Below are 20,334 nucleotides of genomic sequence, written 5' to 3'. Positions count from 1 at the left end.
TTTACACCGTATTCAAGAATATTTCATTTATGTGATGACGGCCAGCATTATGGTGGAAGGAAACCTACGACCGTCCGCAAGTTGCTGCAAGACCTAACAACCTCAACCACAGATAAGAAAATGTAACCATCACACTCTGAAACCACGTAAGTACATGTACATGAAGAATGTAAAATATAATGTTCATCAGATATGCTAAAAAATACCCATAATATGACTATGGAATAGTATTGTGAGTTCATCTCCCACAGATTCTGACATTCATACAGCCCACAGCGTAGAATTTATGGAATTGCACTCAGAGCATAGTGATAACAGATGATATACTGACTTTGCAGCTACTAATTCAGCAAAACTGGAACTGACGCATTCACACAATATCCTTCTTCTGAACCTAATTCTACATATTAGTGAATTCTGAATTATATTTGGAGAGATTCATTATACATGTATGTAGTTTAGTGCAGTGTTAAGAACCTTTGGCAATTTTATGTGCAGGTCCAATTTACGTACCTTAATAATCAACTTGGATTTTTTGTGGGGGAAACTAAATCGGTTACTGGACATGGAGTGCTCAATGTCAAACATGTAAATCATCATAATAAAATAAGCTGCACTAGGTGATAGAGACTGTAAAAATATTATACCTTGTCATATTGATCTTGTGTGTGGTGGATTTTATTTTCAAGAAAGTGCAAGAACTACAATCTTGTACATGTTTGAATGGTTAGAAAATTAAACATGATTGTCAGAAGATATTCGGAGGTATATATGTAATTACGACAAAATTCAAAATCCTGTTTGAATGTCAATAAATTGTTTTATCACGAAAGTAACCCTTATTGTTTAAAGAAAAACTGACTGACACCTGTACATACATGTACAGTGGTACTTCTGTATATCTAGATAAGAAATGTGTAATTAAGATACAGAGATGTCACATTTAGTACAGTAAGTTGATTTTTTCAAACCCATTAAGCAGATTTAGTCAGTGGAAAGTGGTAACTTCAGGTTTTGTTGTATGGGTAATAAATTTATGCATGGAAAACTATACGGGTGTTTTGTTGAACATGTATGCATGGAAAACTATACGGGTGTTTTGTTGAACATGTATGCATGGAAAACTATACGAGTGTTTGTTGAACGTGTATGCATGGAAAACCATACAGGTGTTTGTTGAACATGTATGCATACAGGTGTTTTGTTGAACGTGTATGCATGGAAAACCATACAGGTGTTTGTTGAACGTGTATGCATAGAAAACCATACAGGTGTTTTGTTGAACATGTATGTATGGAAAACCATACAGGTGTTTGTTGAACATGTATGCATGGAAAACCATACAGGTGTTTTGTTGAACGTGTATAAATGGAAAACCATACAGGTGTTTGCTGAACTTGTATGCATGGAAAACCTTACAGGTGTTTTGTTGAACGTGTATGTATGGAAAACCATACAGGTGTTTGTTGAACATGTATGCATGGAAAACCATACAGGTGTTTGTTGAACATGTATGCATGGAAAACCATACAGGTGTTTGTTGAACATGTATGCATACAGATGTTTATTGAACGTGTATGCATGGAAAACCATACAGGTGTTTTGTTGAACGTGTATGCATGGAAAACCATACAGGTGTTTGTTGAACTTTTATGCATGGAAAACCATACAGGTGTATTGCTGAACGTGTATGTATGGAAAACCATACAGGTGTTTGCTGAATGTGTATGCATGGAAAACCATACAGGTGTTTTGTTGAACGTGTATGTATGGAAAACCATACAGGTGTTTGTTGAACGTGTATGCATGGAAAACCATACACGTGTTCATCGAGCGCTTATGTATGGGAAACCATACAGGTGTTACGGAAAACCACACACATGTTTGCTGATTGTGTATGCAAGGAAAACCATACAGGTGTCCACTGTCTTTTGTAAGTATATGCCTTGAAACCAAATTAACAATCATAAGTCTTGCAAATCAACATTAATCAAAATGCTGTTGGTTTAAAGTTAATCATATATGTGTGCATAAGTTAATAAACAGTTTTTGGTCTCACAGCTAATTGCACCCATGTGCAAAAATGTAAGATGACTACAGATTGAGATATCAATGACAGGGGAAGTGAGAGGATAAACAAGTAATATTACTTCCCTTAGGTATGCATTGACACTTCATGGTTCTATAAATATACTATAATAGACTTATTCGTGTAAGCCTGATCTACATGGTTTGTAATGATAACATCACCACATTATTTGACATTGGTTGTATAAAGTACAGATATGTCGGTTGTCTGATAACTTCATTCAACACAGCTTTTATAATTTATGGAAGTAATTCTTCCAAATTTTTGTACATAATGTTTTCATTAATTTGAACAATACAAAAGCAACATTTTCCCCACTGGATCCTGACAAGGCTAAAATTATTATACAGTGCAATACAAGTAAGTCAGTTTTATGGGTGGTCTTGCCAATGGTAAGTCAGCAGACCTTTGGCAAATTACTGCTGCACTTTCCTAAGTGTATGTATGTATGTTTGCTTGGGGTTTAATGCTGTACTTAACAATTTTTCAGTCATGTAATGTTGATTAGGTGCATGTACATATATTGTGTCTTCTTGTGGCAGCACGACTCAATGCCGCCACAGTGCTGCTGCCACTGAGGTATCATGCTGAAGACACCAGACATGACACCCCATTCTGTCACAACATACTGACAATAAGTCAACTAGTTCTGTTTCCTTGCTCTAACCTCTCAGTGTTGAGCACCAAGCGACGCAGCATCAAGTACCATTTTTAAAGCCTTTGGTACGATCCGGCCCGGAGATGATCCTGTGGTCTACCGACGTCGAGGCAGACACTCTAACCTTCAGGCCACCAAAGCAAACATATATTTTGTATACAAGCGTCCATCATGCACATGTATGTGATGCACCCACACAACTGAATAACTCAATGGAAACAAAAGGAAAAGTATTGAAAACAACCATTCTAACCATGGCATGTGAGCATAAATATGAACATGTAAACATTTACTAATAATATTGTGCTTACACTAAATATACAATACTGACTGGCCAAGTGATCCACGTTCACAGTACACCTGTTTATCATGTTATACATGTACATTCGTGTGTAATTAAATGGAAAGAATTTTTTTCCCATACATGTATGTGAACAGCCCACTGATTTATTAATTTACTTATATGACTGGTGTTCCAAGCTACACTGAAAAATATTTCACTCCTGCGATGGCCGCTTGCGTTATGTTACAAGGAAACCGAGCTGGGCACAGGTTGCTGTCAGACCTTCAAATGTATGACCAGAGAGGAAGCCAGCATGAGCTGGACTTGAACTCACACCGATTACATTGCTAAAAGGCCCCTGGGCCATTGTGCTGCACCAGCACACTAATCACTAGGCCACCGAGGCCCATACAACCCATTAACAATTGTTAACTGAAGAAGCAACAACTCGCATTATCATTTGCTATGAACAATGTGGCTAATTAGGCAATAAATTCCGATACATGTAATGAGTATACACCTACAATTACAGTAATATTGCAAAAGTTTTCTTCATCCAGATATACATGTGTTTCTGGTGAAGGCCTAAATAAAATGATGTTTTTCACAAGGCCAATTATAATAGTACATGCATGATCAAATCATCAGCAAATTTAAACAATTAGCATTTCATAATTAAAACCTATTCCACACTTCCATAATCATATATTCCTGTATGTCCATGAAGTGTATGATTATAAAAACATGAACCCACTTTTAAATCACTAGCTTTCCAGTTATATGATTATGATCAGTTATAATAAAAGAAGATCTATCACCTTGTGGTTAATGACTTCATTACTCCATAACACATGTATTAGAATTTGTAGTTTACAAAATAGGCAGGACAGCACCAGTATGTACCTGCAGTATATTACATTTGCATACTGTTTAAAATTGACAAGACTCCATAAATCTGATGAAATATTGGCATGTAAAATACTCCATTGTCATTGAATGTTACAAAACACAAATTAAAAATTTTGCCAGTTCTCGTTCCTGTCAGCCTAAAATTCTGAAACCATACACTGCCAGAATGGTGTAAAGCCTGAACCCACATGTACTGAACATGATCATGTGCAGTATATAAATGAAACCTTATTGTTTATGTACAGCGTAAAATGAAACCTTATTGTTTATGTACAGTGTAAAATGAAATCTTATTGTTTATGTACAGTGTAAAATGAAACCTTATTGTTCATCTGTTATAGTACAAGAGGAGGTGCATCACAATTTATACATTTCTTTTATACAAATATCTACATGTACTGTACAGCTGTAGATCTCAAATTCAGTATTGTCTGTACGCTGAATAGACCAGAATCCACTTGACAATATTTGTTAGAGGACAATGATGATACATGATGATTACTGTGGGGGGAGGGGGGGGGGGAGGGAACGCATTAAGGCAACAGTTTTCACATTATTCCCTCATATTCAACCTATCAATAAACAACGAACCAAGTGGCACATGCTCTCAACCACTGCTGAGAATACCAATTTATACTAGGAAAAAAAATTGACTTTGTGGAATCAATATAACCTTGACAAATTGGTCAGGTTGTCTAGACAGTCTACTCTAGACCACTGATATCATCACAAAAACAAGCCCGCCTTGTTTACTGATGTCGAATAAGAACTTGGTAACCCTGTGATAGTTTGATTTATTTTGGTACAATTCTAGTGGTGGTAGCCATATAAAGGGGGAACTCAACAATAGCAGTAATTAAGTTGGTGCAAGGAATCCTGAATCCAACCTGAACCCATTCTCTTTCACTGACTTGGGTTGACAGACTTCCAGGCAACTACATGTATGTGCATACTTGTCAATGTACGGACACTAAGCAACATCAGCATGTATTGCTGCTACGCTATTCAAAACACTTGTGCGCATGCATTGACATCAAATTTTCAATAGGATTTGACAGCAGACAACATGGGCTTCCAGGGAAGTATATCCCCTTTTTCAGACCAAAAAAAAAAAAAAATCCCAGTATTTCATACAAAGCCTAGGACAATGACATACCATAAAGCTTATCATTCTTGGATACATCACTATGCTGTACTGTATATAGCATTATAGAATTCCAGGGCCATATCTCTAGCCATTTCAGTTCTGGAAAACGTTTGGCTTCCCAAGCTACATTCAAACTGTGGTAAAACGAATCAACCTGTATTAAAATCAACAAGAAAACTGAACAAAAATATGATGGCTTACCAATCAAAAGTTAACTTTTCATACACATTTCTTTCATTTGCAGATTTCTAAGCTCTCAAAACCCCTCATATTGAGCTGTCTTTTGTGTAATTTTTATGCACAATGTCACCTATAAAGTCTGGGATAAGGTCCTACAATTTTTCCTACATATGGCCTTATGTCAAAGGCATTTGCTCTCATTATTCAACCCTTGACAGACAATCTGACAGACCTTCTGATCTGTCAGGTGCAGACTTGCACGCCATATTGATGGAAGACATGCCATCTCCATTGAACGCATGATTGCGCAAACTGCATTACAAACACTGTTGACACCGAGGGGATATATTAAATTATATGAACTAAATTCACATGTAGACACAGTGTATGTTCACTGAGATGCATATACTTCAAGGTGTATTCACGATTCCTGAAAAGACTTAAAACAACTTTCAGAAATATGTGCAAATTTTTCATTTTAAAACCCACAACAACACTTAAATCTCCATAAACAAATGAATATTCGAGGCAGGCTAATTTATTTTATACCTACATTTACATATGTGTATGTGTTATTTATTTGATAGATGTATAATTTATGTGTATGAAAACACAATTTAATCAGCCATATATGGAATAAGACTAATTTGCACAGTTCTTATCAAAACCTGTATTACTGTATTCTCAGTTTTTTTCTGTTCATGTTAAATAGAGAAATGTTATGAGTTTCGAACGAGAATACAAACTAAGCTCAGTCTCTGTCTGGTTTACACAGAAATGTCCATATAATTAATATAGATAAAAACCTGTTTTTGATTTAATCTTCCTCAATTTGCTTTAAATAGAGGAAAGTCAGGTTGACAACCGACGTATAAAATAAGGCAGAATATCACATTTGTAGTCAATATGATAAGTAACGGTATGTACACAGAAAATTTGGCTAGTGTTAAGTGTAGTCAAATGGTAAACCTAACATTTACAACTTGCAATACATGCTAAATGCAGCTGTCAGTTAATTACAGATGGCACGGAAATAGGTAGTTCCATCACTTGAGTGGTAAACATGCATGTAACAAGTAATCACTGGTCATTTTTCTGTTACTTCCATATGCACATTGTGCAATATCAAGTAATGCATAGACATGTCTGCTAAACAGCCTACAGCTATCAACAGATAAATGGACAAAGTTCATCAGGTAGCTGAGCAGTGGCCTGTAAGATATGTGGGCTTATTTAGCTACAACCTTTAACCCATGACCCTTTGACCTAAATAACTATACTTGTACATGTGCCTGTGTTGCTGGCACTCAGCCTCCCCCCCCCCCCCCCCCCCCCCCCCGCCAAATGCTTTGTGGGGAGTACATGATGTATGTTGTTTTCTGGTAATGTGATCACATATGGCTACTGACAGACCAGCATGCAATAGTCCCTGAACACCTATATGTACATGTAAACATCTGAATTCTGTACTCCTTTCTTACACTTTGTGGCATTATTAAGGTCATAAATATAGGGATACGTCTACTGAGCCAGAAAATGTGTTTGATAAATTATATAGGGTATGGATATCTTAATTTTTGCTACATTAAAGTGCTACTTCAGTGCCAAGAGAAACCAGGTGGAACTGTTGAAATGAAATGAAGGATATCCTATGGAGTATAGCTAGCACCAAGGATCATAAAAATTTACGACGAATAACACTATTTAATCCCTATATGTGAGGAATACTAAAAACAAAATTGTCGTCAGTTTCCGTAGAATTTTCTTGATGTGATGTGATGATAATTCTTACCTGACGATGAATCAGGCAAATATAACGTCGGCGTAAGGCAGTTCTCCTAGAATGACGTCGTACACATTTGAAAGTACGACGTCATTTGTGGCTATATGTTAGTAATGAGTGACGTCAGTGATGGGTGATGTCAAGTGTTCTCGCATGACAAAACACCAGACAAAATTACAAACAACAATTACCTTATTTACTGAAAAGATAAGAAACATAACCATAACGTTAAACAACAGGACCTTAGAGCTGAATGTACCAAGCCCTGCAAGTAAGTGATGACAGTGAAGTAATACATATTACGCTAGGTACATGTAATTTGACTCAAAGTTCAATAAAGAAACTGTTTGATTACATAAACATCTAGTTATGATGGGTATTTTTTTCTGTGTCAAGCAGCTCCATTATCATTATGAACTGCTTTGTTCGTCTGTCAGTGAGTTGGACCATTAACGAGTGGCAAGAGTAAAAGAATGCCACTGACTTTTACGGGATTGCAACTAATGAGAGTTAGTTTTTCGTTTTTGCCTGTTTTTTTTTTTGGGTGAAAACTAATTTGTACATCAGGAAACACAATGGTGATCATCATAATCTCATTACAATATCTTGGCTAAGCACTGTCTGACCCTGTAGATACATTTATTTTCACTGAAGATAAGCTACATGTGATCGTTTAACCTAAGAGCTTAGTAACGTACCAGAAAATGTCATATTTTATTCATAATAAGCTACTGAAATAAAACCTGCAACTTAATCTAAAACAGTGATGTGTCACAGTGTGCTATGTGCAGGTAACGCGGTGAACATTGCCATTATGTCAGCCCCAATGAAATACATCCTTTTAGACTCTTATTCACTACAGGAGAAGAAAACTTAAAAACATGATAATACAGGCTGAAAAGAGCACATTTTTTTCTATCTGGTGGTGCCTGCTGTATAATCTTGCCATTTTTCCTCACCATACACGTAAAGCCTAAAAACTGCAAAGCTGACTTTATTTATAATTTATCAACTTGAGGAACATATTAGAATTTTATTATGGCATGCACCTGCCAGGAAATACATACTCTTTTCAATGGTATTTGATTGATGGATATTTAATTTTTCTTTACCTTTAACCCTGAAACATTACCATTAGTGACTTAGCTGATTAATTTATTGTTCTTTCACTTGAAAACACTTCAAAAATTGTAATGATGCATACATGTGCCTTAAGACGAAAGGCTTAAATCACACTACTCGTTTCTCACAATACACCGTGTTCATATATATACCTAAATGACCTAAAACTCTGTCCATGACTTAACTGCTCATTTATCAAGATTCTGGGAGTTCTATTGAATTTAATGAGGTACTTTGAGACATGTTTGGAAGGTATAATGATAGCCTACTGGGAATATGTAAATTTTTGCATCAAAAGTAATGTCTCAATACATCTATTTGCCTCCAAATATGCTTGTGTGTGGTCAAATTTTTAGGTTATTTAGGGTGTTCTACATATATTCTATTTGTTCTCAGAGTTGAATAAATCTCAAATTACTATGCAGAAATGTCCAGTTTAAATCTGAAAATTTCACAAGAATGAAATATATTGCGTTCACGTAGTAACTAAGTTGCACATTTTACCTGACTCTGACAGTTCCATTCATCTTAAAAAGATTTCATTGAGGTTTGTCTGGAAGGTACATGTACTATTTACCTGTATTTATTTAATTGGTGTTTAACACCGTACTCAAAAAAAAATAATTTTTTTTTACTTGTACGACAGCCAGCATTATGGTGGGAGGAAGGTGGGGAGAGCCCGAGGCAAACCCACGACTATCTGCAGGTTGCTGTCAGATTCACGCTGTAAGATAGCTTTAAAAGGATCCCACATGTATGTACTTCATAACTATATGTTATTCACCATAAATTACATATGTATCTCACTATCAGCAGTTACATGTGGATGGATGTTACTTGTATGGCTATACACTCTAGCACTCTAATGTGTGAGATGAATGAAGTAATGGATAGAACTTGTAAAAATAAGCTTGTGTCAGATTTTAATGAGCAAGTCAGCTGGTTTTGACCTCGGTAGAGTATATTATTTACCTATTAAACTGGAATAATACGATCACTCAGCACAATGTGCATATACCCCCACAAAAATGCATATATTGTATAATGGTAGCTTGCATAATTTACCAGTATCAGCATTTGCCTTCGTAAACCTACATTAGCGGGATGTGAATATAGCTACAGATAAATCATAAAGGCGTACATTATTAAAACAGCAAATCTATGCTATATGTGACATGTGATGGGATGTGATGGTTATTTGAGATTGTGTCCAGCATAAGTATAAAACATACACCTGTGGAACTGACAGTACTATTTACAGATAAATTTCTAAATTACACATATAGATTATGTTGGTATAGGTGAATTTAGCCAAAAGCTGTACAAAAACATACAATCTGAACCGTTCTGAAGATTCATGGTAGGCATTATAGATTGAACAGGGCAACAGCATTCTGTGGCATGTCTGTACATATCAGTACACTTGTAACAATAGTCCACACATACATGTACATCTGTACTGTTGTAACTCAATTTCTCACCCTTTTTACACACCAAAGAGCAGCTATAATATTATTCACCTCTTTTTAAACATATTGCAAACATGCAAACAGGTTGATGAATTACAGTATAACTGATGTTATCCCTTCGACATACTGCAGTACTTGTATGTGTATACATGTATGTACTCAGTGTAGTACCTGTTGGACAAGAGATGAGCTAGAACACTTCCTGTCCTGATTTCTGTGAAGCAAAACAGGATGTGTGTGTCTTGTGTCTCTCGATGCCCATGAAATGTAGTCCTGTTTTATCCTGCATATACATGTACACAATGTACACTGGTTTTCTTTCCAAGCATACAGCATGGTGTTATGTTTCACTGCCCACATAAAGTATAGGTACATATTGGGTTAAAGGATACCTTGGCTGCAATAGTAAAGATAGGAATGCCTTAAAACTGTACAGGGTTTACGTGTAAAATGCATACACATTTCAGATGTTGGCCTACATGCGCATGTAGAATTTTCCCCAGAACTTCTTATGTTGGTGCCTTTAAGACTTATGAGCTGGGATGTAAATAAAGAAAGAAGAAAATGTCAGATGTAGCACCATTCTCAAATATAAATGTCTAAAATTTCATGGTATTTATGAAATGGTCATCAGCTAATTAAATGTTCTGAGAAGACTGAGAAAATCACACATTTCAATATACGAGTTTCAAGTGGTTACTTTAAAACGTCATGATGACATCCTTTTGTGACATCACTTTTAGTTACAGCATTCTGGGTAAATTAACGCATCTTTAACATGAGCAGGTATATACAACAGTAAAACATAAAAACAAAAGAGAACTATTATGTCTCGAATTACCTTGCAAATCCTTTAATAAAGAAATATTTCAGGAAGTAAAAGTCATTCTTCATGTATTGACTAACTACTGTATATACTAGCTCGCATGTGCCATGTCTTGCCCATACATGCCATGAAATGGCAATGTTATAGCACAAAAGGATGTCACACTAATGTTGCAACATCTCAGGTTGATAGCCCTGCATTACCTTATTATCTAGGTAATTTGAGAGAGTGTCAGGTACACCTTACATCTCCTCAACATGCAGAAATACCATTCAAATTCAAAGAGCATACATTTAGTTGACATCAGTCCTCAAATAAAATATGGAGGAGCATTAGAAACATTTATTGCTGACACATATATCTCAACTGCAGATAGCCACGAAGCATAATTACATGTTATAGGCTGTAAAGAAGCCCCATACAGGTAAAACAGTTATCTATTTATTGATTTAATTGGTTGGTGTTACCAATGTATGACAACCTCAAGAATATAAATTTACTTTCATCTGAAGTTTGACTTTCTTCATGTGACACATTTTGCTTGATTTTAGTTGATTCATCTACATTATATGACAACTAAACATTTTTTTGTGAATGTTAATTTTTTATCACAAAAACTGAAGTGATGGCAACAAAAGTATAATGTTAAGGCCTTCATGTGCATCTGAAAGTGCATTTTTACATGCCAGACAGGAAAATACAGTAATCTACATGCACACTTTACTGTCATTTATGTACATGTACACCTCACCAACCTTCTGACTTCAGGTCCCAGCTGAGCCAGCCATATCTGCAGGTAAATGGATCTCAAAAACAGAATGTATGTGGCAGGTGCATCAGACAGTTTTAATAACTGTTCAATGCATAGGTCACAGTACATAAAGGTACGTGCTAGTACAGAGGAAACAAAATCTAAACCTGACATCCACAAGATGTCCCTGACATTTTCAATCTTATCATACCAAGCATCATTGGTAACAAGTTTAGTTGGCAAGATCAAAAATCTACTGCTCATGTCTACAAATACAAGTTACATCTGTATGAAATTTACTTAAATCTCCAATTAACATCATTTTCACATGTTTGGTACAAGGCATTAGAAGAAAAAATTTGAACCCAGATGAAATTTTTTATTTAAATAGGACACATGAAACACTTTGTTTTAATTCCTAATGAGCAGATTATTATGTGTAATAACATACGACACTACCAACAAATTTTTCATATTTAACTTTGGTGGGTCAAAATGGCTTCAGGGTACAGTTTTCTCAACTACCTAGCAGCAGTGACGTCAACGATGATTATTGGCGTGGAGGGGGCGCTAAGCTAGCCCATGTCACCTTGTGAGCACTTTAGTGACACGGTTCATCGAGCTTGGGCACTTCGGGGGTATTCAATGACCTCCGAGTAAGATCAACGATGACACAATTTCTGAAAAAATCTTACCGTTGATGAAAAATATGTATAATATAGAGGGTTAATTAACAGGTATAAAAATATCCCCAAAATAAATTCCGAGGCATAAATTTCTTCATCTGGAATAGAAATATAACCTTTGTTTAATAGTTCCTTTTCATGTATCCTATCACAAATGCCATCCAAAATATCACAAGCCTTTGCCAGGGACATGACAAACCTGACTTAACGCTGCTTCAGACCAGACTGAGCTAGATCTGAACAATTAGTTCTCTGGTTGATTGTGGCAGAGCCCTGTCTTATGTAGTATAAACTGACCGTCACTGAATGTGGGTAGACACACATATGTAGGTCTTTAACTGCACATCGATATACGAAGTGTATATTGTGTACTATACGAAGTAGTGATCAAAATCATCAATACAAAATGTACACATGTATTTGCACATGTAGAACTTAAAACATTTGGAGAGTCCCAATGTAAGCTATGTAACCCATGTGTGGGAAATTAAGGAAATATCACTTTTATTGTTAAAAATATTGGGGCATATATATCTTCAGTGAATCCCCATACTGTATGCACTGTATATATTGATTTAGGTACATGTATAATCACAAGTATCAAATGCGAGATCATAAGTACTTTACATATGTACCAGCTATGTCAAGGTACTCTACTAATCTTACAAGCCCAGAGAAAAGTTCACAGAATTAACCCTTGTCACTGTTACAAAAGTTAGGTCTGACTGAGGGTTGAGGTACAAACTCTGAAGGGCCTTCGGCCTGGATTGCCTCCCCCTGAGAAGGTTTAAGATTGATACTGCCAAATGTCACCATGACTTCATGACATCAGTGTGCATACATTTATTTATACCTGGGGCCAGTTTCATGAAGCTTACTTAGTGTTAAGTTGCTCTTAGTCAAGTGCACTTTATATCTCTACAACATATGTTGTTAAGGTAGCTAGTGAGCTTCATGAAACTGGCCCCTGTACACTTATAGTCTTTCAGGGTTCACAGTATCCTGCATACATGTACATGTAAGTATGCATAATATGTACACATAGAGAATGTATCAATATCACCTTGAAATCATTCCCTGTAATAGATCACAATTAATACATATTTGTGCATTTTTTTTTCAAATACATGTACATATAAAATGGTGCTGTTTTCTCTTCTGAAACGGTTTGGATTGTCCTAAACACAAATCTATGGCTTTTAAATGCATGTGCAACATTTACCTAAAATGAAGTTTTTACTCTACCTTTTTCTCATATAAATATAGACATATTTTAACCATAGCCACTAACACCAAAAACCATCTCATCAGAAGAGAGTTCAGTCCATGAAATGAAATGTGTAAATTATTCATGTAAAATCTGTACACTCACCTTAAAACAGTTGACCATTAATCAGTAAAAAAGACAGCTCAGGTCCTTCAATGTCAGTTTGACAACTGTGGATTAACCTTAAAAAGGTACAGTATCTGAAAATAACAATAATACATTTGGATCTGTGGTGTAAGTATTATACCATACACTGAACATTGTACCAGTAAAGTATAGAACACGTCTTTAAAAATAACACAAAATCATCACAAAGATTACAATGCACTTATACATGTACATGTACATGTATGTATACAATGGAGACTATAGGTTCTAGCATACAAATTGCCTGCATATATGCCAGTGTACTAAATATTCAAGAAAAACTCCATATTCAGATAGTGGTCAGGGTTCTAAATTTATGGTTTCCTATACTTGTACATGAATATATGTACATCCACAGTTCAGCCTTTGTACCTTAAAATGCTACAGTACTTCCGTCCTAAGAGACGCCAGGTTGAAATATTAAACTGATATGGAATATAGCTGGCATCACATGATTATATACATATATATATATACATAGCAAAGGAAATATTTAATTTTAATAATACTTGGTCAAAAAAGCATATCTTTGAACTACTAATACTAATAAAACACAGGATAAAATATGTGTGCTTTAGAGTAGACTGGGTTTAGTTCCCACTACCTGCACGCGGGATTTGTAGATCTATGTATGTATTTTGTACTACATAACTAGCATCGCCTCATGGATTTTCGTGGTATTAACAATTTGAGCACAACACCAGAAGAAGCAATGCCTTTCAGAGCAAAAATTACTGCAGTCTACAGCATAAGCAGACTGCTTACTGAATTCGAATTTTGATTCACACGATCCAATCCATCTCGTGTTCAAAACGTGTATTTTTTCACATTGACATGAAACTGTGGGTATTGCGAAAACGTATGTCTGGATAATATAATAACTGTTGTCATTTCCACAAGTTATAGTAGTCTTTAATCTGCAGAACTTCATTACTCGGTCATCTTAACTGTAACTTAACTACAAATCCAGTGTATATCACCTCCAACAGCCTTGAACAAGCTACATGCACTTAATGGGTAACTATTCCAACATGGATTGCTTTTTTCGTCTATTGTATTTACAAAGAGATGCACTGATTCAGACATCCAGACATACACGTAGTGGCGTACATCATGTAGCAAGCTATATCTTGATGCACTGAACGAGCACTAATTTAAAGCGATGTCGTCTTTATGGTTCGTTTCAAGCACATCTCATGTTCCATGTTTGCATGACAATGGTTAATCACACAGAAAGTCATTAGTTGTCACAAAAATTGAGTTTTATGGAGAAAAAGAGCCCCGGAAGTTCCAACCCTCAACTGTCAAAATGCGAGTTGGTCGCCCAAAAAGTCAACAAAAAACAAACCGAGAAATCGGGTCACTGAAAAGAAAACTTACTCCATGGCAAAATTTTCGCAGCTATCGTTCTTCCTGCAGTTTGGGCATGCCTTACATTGGCCTTGTAGCTATTCAACTAACCTTCAGACGTTTATCTCCGTGTCACATCTTCGCCACAGCAAATCAACAGTACACATAATTTCCATCCGAGCAAGCGGCTTGGTTAAAATGGCGTCTGCTTCACCTCTTTCCCATGAACCTCACATGTACACATTCATAACCTTACCACATTTGTCTTAAAAACCACCTATGGAGCCATGTATCCAGTTGAAACTGGTAGTTTTTATTATTTATTAGAGTTACTCCCACATGACTCACCACACGTAAGAATGGAGGACACTAACACTGCACGGTAAATCGACTGCGATTACTGTTTTGTTGACAACAGTGTAGGGCTCATTGACTTGGGTTTTGAAGGGCACCTTGGCAAGGGGCAAAACTCTTGAATGACTACGGAGGAACCCTTGTAGGATTGAAAGACTTGCTTTTAAGATATTAGATTCATTTCTTTTTCCCGTGTTTAGATTTAGATTTAGATTTTTACTTATATTACTTGGTGTTTTGTATATCAAGTGTGAGTAGTACAGAAGGGCTGCAAATAAGATCACATGGTCAGCTATTTTCAGTTTTAAGGATTACAAATTCAGATTCAGATTCAGAACCAGAATATTCAGTACTGGTAGTGATGTGCAAGGTATTTACGTTCACAAACAAATGTTACACACTGCTAAGCTCTATATTAGTTCAGATATTTTGTTTTTAAATGTTCAGAAATGAACTGTACATCAGGGGGAAATTTATCACTTGCCACCAAAACCCTGAATAGAGTTTGAAACCGTGGATATAATTTTCTTCTTTAGGGTGGATGGGTAAGCTTCTGGGTTGTTGATGAATACTTATTTCGCAATGCTTATAATTTTCTTGTACAGCTTGGATAATTACCTTTCTAGTTATTACAGTAAGTGAATAAATGCCTTTGTGTAAATCATGGAACATATTTAGATGTACAATTTATAGCCAACAGTTTGACTTGTAATTACTGTACTGAGTATCAGTATACATTATTGAGAAGATTCTGCTAGTCTACTGTTTATTGATTTCAAAAGTGGTCAGGAAATACGGAAAAGAAGAGAGAAAGACCCTGGAATCTATGAGCAGTAGTCACGACCTCATTAATACAAGTAGTAGTTAGCAGGAATTGTTATATTTCCAGTATGTTTTGAACTGTATACTTTGTGTACATCAATAATGATAATCCATTTATTTTATTGATTTACCAGTCTCCCATTCTGACACCATTTTAAAGAATTTTTCACTTATACGAGAACGGTCAAGCTTACTGGTGGAAGAAACCACAGTACCCGGCATAAACCTTGAATCTTGGGCAGCTATTCGACATATGACTTACATGCTGAATATATTGGTGGGCAACAGTTAGTGGCCATCAATAAACATTAGACTGCTCACATTGCTGCACGAGTGTGGTTGACGGCTTATTGTCACGAACAGTGAGAGCAGGAAATCTGCTAATTTTTTGGCCTAAGGCCAGGTTTGAACCCGCACCTTGTGTGTCCTTAAGCGACTGAAAGCGTATTTGTACCTTGACTGCTAAACCCTGCTGGCTCGTTTAGGAAGCTGCTTAGCTTATTTCAAACACAACTAAGACAGTGGCCCAATGCATATGTGTGATCTCCACGATTTTTTGTAGATATCTACATGTATTTAGAGAACGACAACAAAGCTGTCTTAAGCAACAAATTTTATTCGCTTCTAGTACACCAGGAAAATGGTATAAGATGAGATTCATATGAAAAGCAGGAAATGGAATAATACAGTACGTGTACATATGGAGCACAACAATCTACAAATAGCTGAAACAGTATGGTGGTCTACAAGCCAAAAAAAAAAAAAACAAAAAAAAACAAAATAACTTAAAATACCCACCAGAATCTAGCTGTGCTGATTAAAAATCTTGAACAAACAACTACTTGTACAATAAAACCAAGAGACGAATGGATTGGTTTTAATAAATTAAAAATATTACGTTTAATGCCATAATATTGGCAATACATTGAAAACAAAAAGTAGCGTAACTGAGCTCAGCAGCAGTTAGTGTAACATGTTAGAGTCGTTTATTAACAGCCAAATAATTTTTGAAGACACTGATTGCAGTGGAACCATTTCCAAAGTCGTAGTTGTTAAGGTGGTGGAGTGTGTGTGTGTGTGTGTGTGTGTGTGTGTGTGTGTGTGTGTGGGGGGGGGGGGGGGGGGTTATCTCAAATTAGCGGAGGTTTCAGTGACATAATTAACAATAATGGCTGTTCTGTGCCCAGCTGGTAAACTGTACATGGTAAATGGTGAAACTATCAAGTACAGCAGATAAGGCTCTAAAGGTAACGCTCAAACTATAGACTGAAAACATTTGTATACTACAACAGTGACTTCAACAAAATAAATAGCATACATTATTAAATAAGTGTGAATGTTTCTAAATTTGTGCTTGTGGAGGTATTTCAAATTAGCCGAGGTTTTAGTGACATAATTAACAATAATGGCTGTTCTCCTGGGTCCAGATGTTCAAAACGGTATTAAAACTTAATACCAGATTTAACTTTAAGTCTTCAATTTTGTACTTGGCCTACAAAATTGTGTACCATTACATTAAATATGAACTAAAATTGTTGCTTTTATACTTTGACTCTGGAAAACAACATTGTGTGCTGAGTTGGGCTTAAACTTTCAATATAAAATATGACTTAATATCAGTATAAATCAATACACTTTCAAACAACTGGGCCCAGAAAAAATGTCTGCAAGCAACATCATATAAAGAAGCAGAATTTGCTACTTCTTACAGTACAGACTTAAGTATGAACACAAATCTGAAAGGCATTTTAACTATTGTGACAACATACCTGGTTTGGTAAGAGTCCTCAGTATGCTTTAAATAGAATAAGGTGTACTTGTTTGAACTTCGGTTAACCATAATCTGTTAAATATTAAATTTGTTTCAAATCAAATATCAGTGGTCTTTAGTTATTTGACTTTCAAGCCGGCATGCATGTGGAAAACAAAAACTTCTGAAAAGCCTGACAGAATTATTTGTATCTTTTTGTGCATTATTATACTGGTGGGTATTGTGAACAAAAACAAACTTAAATTGGAACATTTATATGCACGCACATATACAGTACACTGAGGTCGTACCGCAACTACTGCTAAACACTTGCTACTGAAGCACATTTTTTACAGTGTAGTGCCTAGTCATTTTAATGTTATATGTCATTGTACACTTCTTCCTGACTGACCCCATTACAATCAATTAATTTCAGTTAAAATGACATTCTCCACAATGACACTTGAAGACAGCATTAACATCGTGTAAGTCACAAGTTGATTTTCTAAGCACATAGCTTATATATGGCACCTTTATGCGCAGATCATTATAGATATTGTTGGCTAAAAAACACGGCATTGCATAGAAGAGATGACAACAAGGAAGCAGATAATATACATGGTAAATGGTGAATCTAGCAAGTACGGCAGATAATGCTCAAACTATAGACTGAAAACATTTGTATACTACAACAGTGACTTCAACAAAATAAATAGCATACATTAATAAATAAGTGTGAAAATATTATACACAAGGATCTAAACATTATGAAAGTGGTTTTTGAACATGTTTCTAAATTTTGATGTTCAATTAATTGCTTGGTTTTAACAATCACATTTTGACCACAAGAAAAAAGAAAGAAAAGAAAAAAAGTCCACTTTTATCAGAAACAGTCACACACACATTTATGTTCATACCTCATAATAATATGATACACATACAGATTCGACCAGATAAACAAATGTGAAAAACATGAATAAAGTGTTTAGCTCTGGGTCAACAGCACATACAAAAGAAAAAGCCAAGATGACTTTTGGTGTTCAGAATGTCAGTGTGGTGCATTAGACTTTGAGCACTCCTTGACAATACACGTAACAATGTAATGTTTAACTATGAAAAATAAATAATCTAAGAATTTTCATAAATATAGAAAGCCACACTTACACTGTAAAAAAAACTTCTCTTCATACAGTACCCTATACTTTTGGATACTAATTTATTCCGATGGTTCACTGTATTTGTTTGTGTGTTCAGTTAATGTCATGAGAATATTGCACTAGTTAAGAAACACTAATTTGCATAAGATATGTTTGCTTAAAACATGACAAAATTTGCTGCACTTGCCTTTGCAAAAAGTGTTTGATTTACGGTTTTCGCAGATATCAAATTACTACCATCACTACATATATTGTTTGTTGGGGAGAACACCAAAAATGTGTCACATCTATTACAGTTTCTATTATAGATATACAATAAGATATCATATCATGCATAGGAGGAATCAGGGATAAATGAAGTATGTAAAAGGCCGTGAGACCTGTACCGTACTATTTTCGCATATACATGTATATCAAATACAACAACCAAAAAGTCACAATCCGCCCATCATTTAAGAGGAACAATTCTAAAGTTTCAGTCAACCTCCAAAGCTATAATCCATGCAAAAAAAAAAACAAATGTATCATTGTAGCACTTAAAGATTTACATTAATTAACAATTAACTGAAGTATATTTGGGATATAAGTACACTGTATACAAAACCTCAGTCACTTTGCTCTTTCAGGGACAGGTGTCTGTTGACCCATACGGTGTTTTTCAACTATCACTGTTGATCAATACAGGGGTATATGATTAGGAGGAAAGCTCTACTTATATACAATGTATATGGCTGGTTTCTTTTGTTGGTCTGGATTTGCAAGTCTGATATAATAACAATGATAAATCTGTATCTATTTGAGATGGTCCACACTTGACAGCAAACTTATGTATGCATTATGTACCTCTATAGTAACAAACATCAAAATAGTATTCAACAGAGAACAAAAAAAAAAAAAATTTTTTTTTCCCCTTGTCATTGGTGGAATAAAGGAAATTTGTGATCACAACATGTTTTACGTTGATGTAGGACCTTTCTTTAGAGTTTGACAGTCACAAACAATTTAAAACCGAGTACTTGGCATTGCATGCATTAGGTACACAACCAAAGAAACCAACATATGACTTCTTGTCTAAATTAGCACACAATATTTCTCGCAGTGTATTATATTACTGAATACAGAGTGAGACAAGGTAGTGTCAAATATATGTACGACAGTACACTCAGGATTTTCACATATGATTCAAGAAAAAATTAACAGAAGAAGGCTAGAAGTGCTTCAAATACCTTTTAAGGCTTAAACATTGGTAGTTATTGCAAGAACAAAATTAGCGATTAAACCGATGTCCATTTAAGATCACTTACACAAATATTCTCACCATACCACTGTATAAGGTCATGTCACACTGGCAATTAGGAAATGTCTTAACTAAAATTCTCTTGTCATATTGGTATTTCATGAAATTGAAATCATCAACAAAGACTGGTCTTGCAGAAAAATATGACCCAATCAGAAGGCATGCAATAACAGGAAAAATAAGAGCACACCACAATAACTGTGTAAACTTATACTCAAATATCTCATAATAGTACACATGTACTTTTATGGACGCAGTATGCACTCTAAAGAACCATTCTGACATTA

At 35.5% G+C, this 20,334-nt stretch overlaps 1 protein-coding gene across 3 annotated transcripts in view; it reads right to left on the bottom strand.

Moving 5' to 3' along the window:
• Window positions 1-14,893, bottom strand: part of LOC135462040 (trinucleotide repeat-containing gene 6C protein-like) — a 54,216-nt gene extending 39,323 nt beyond the window's left edge. For 2 of the 3 annotated variants that reach the window (XM_064739375.1, XM_064739378.1), the window contains exons 1-2: window positions 14,779-14,893; window positions 13,276-13,370 (exon numbers count right to left, since the gene is read on the bottom strand). The gene's annotated coding sequence lies outside the window, so the exon portion shown is untranslated. Of the gene's footprint in view, window positions 1-13,275; window positions 13,371-14,697 lie in introns of all 3 variants that reach the window. The other variant, XM_064739376.1, reaches the window with a different exon arrangement.
• Between the last annotated feature and the right edge of the window lie 5,441 nt (window positions 14,894-20,334).

Source organism: Liolophura sinensis, chromosome 1 (genome assembly GCF_032854445.1).
Source record: "Liolophura sinensis isolate JHLJ2023 chromosome 1, CUHK_Ljap_v2, whole genome shotgun sequence".
Taxonomy (NCBI): domain Eukaryota; kingdom Metazoa; phylum Mollusca; class Polyplacophora; order Chitonida; family Chitonidae; genus Liolophura; species Liolophura sinensis.
The sequence above is the reverse complement of the archived record's forward strand: the minus strand, read 5'-3'. Positions and strand labels throughout refer to the sequence as shown.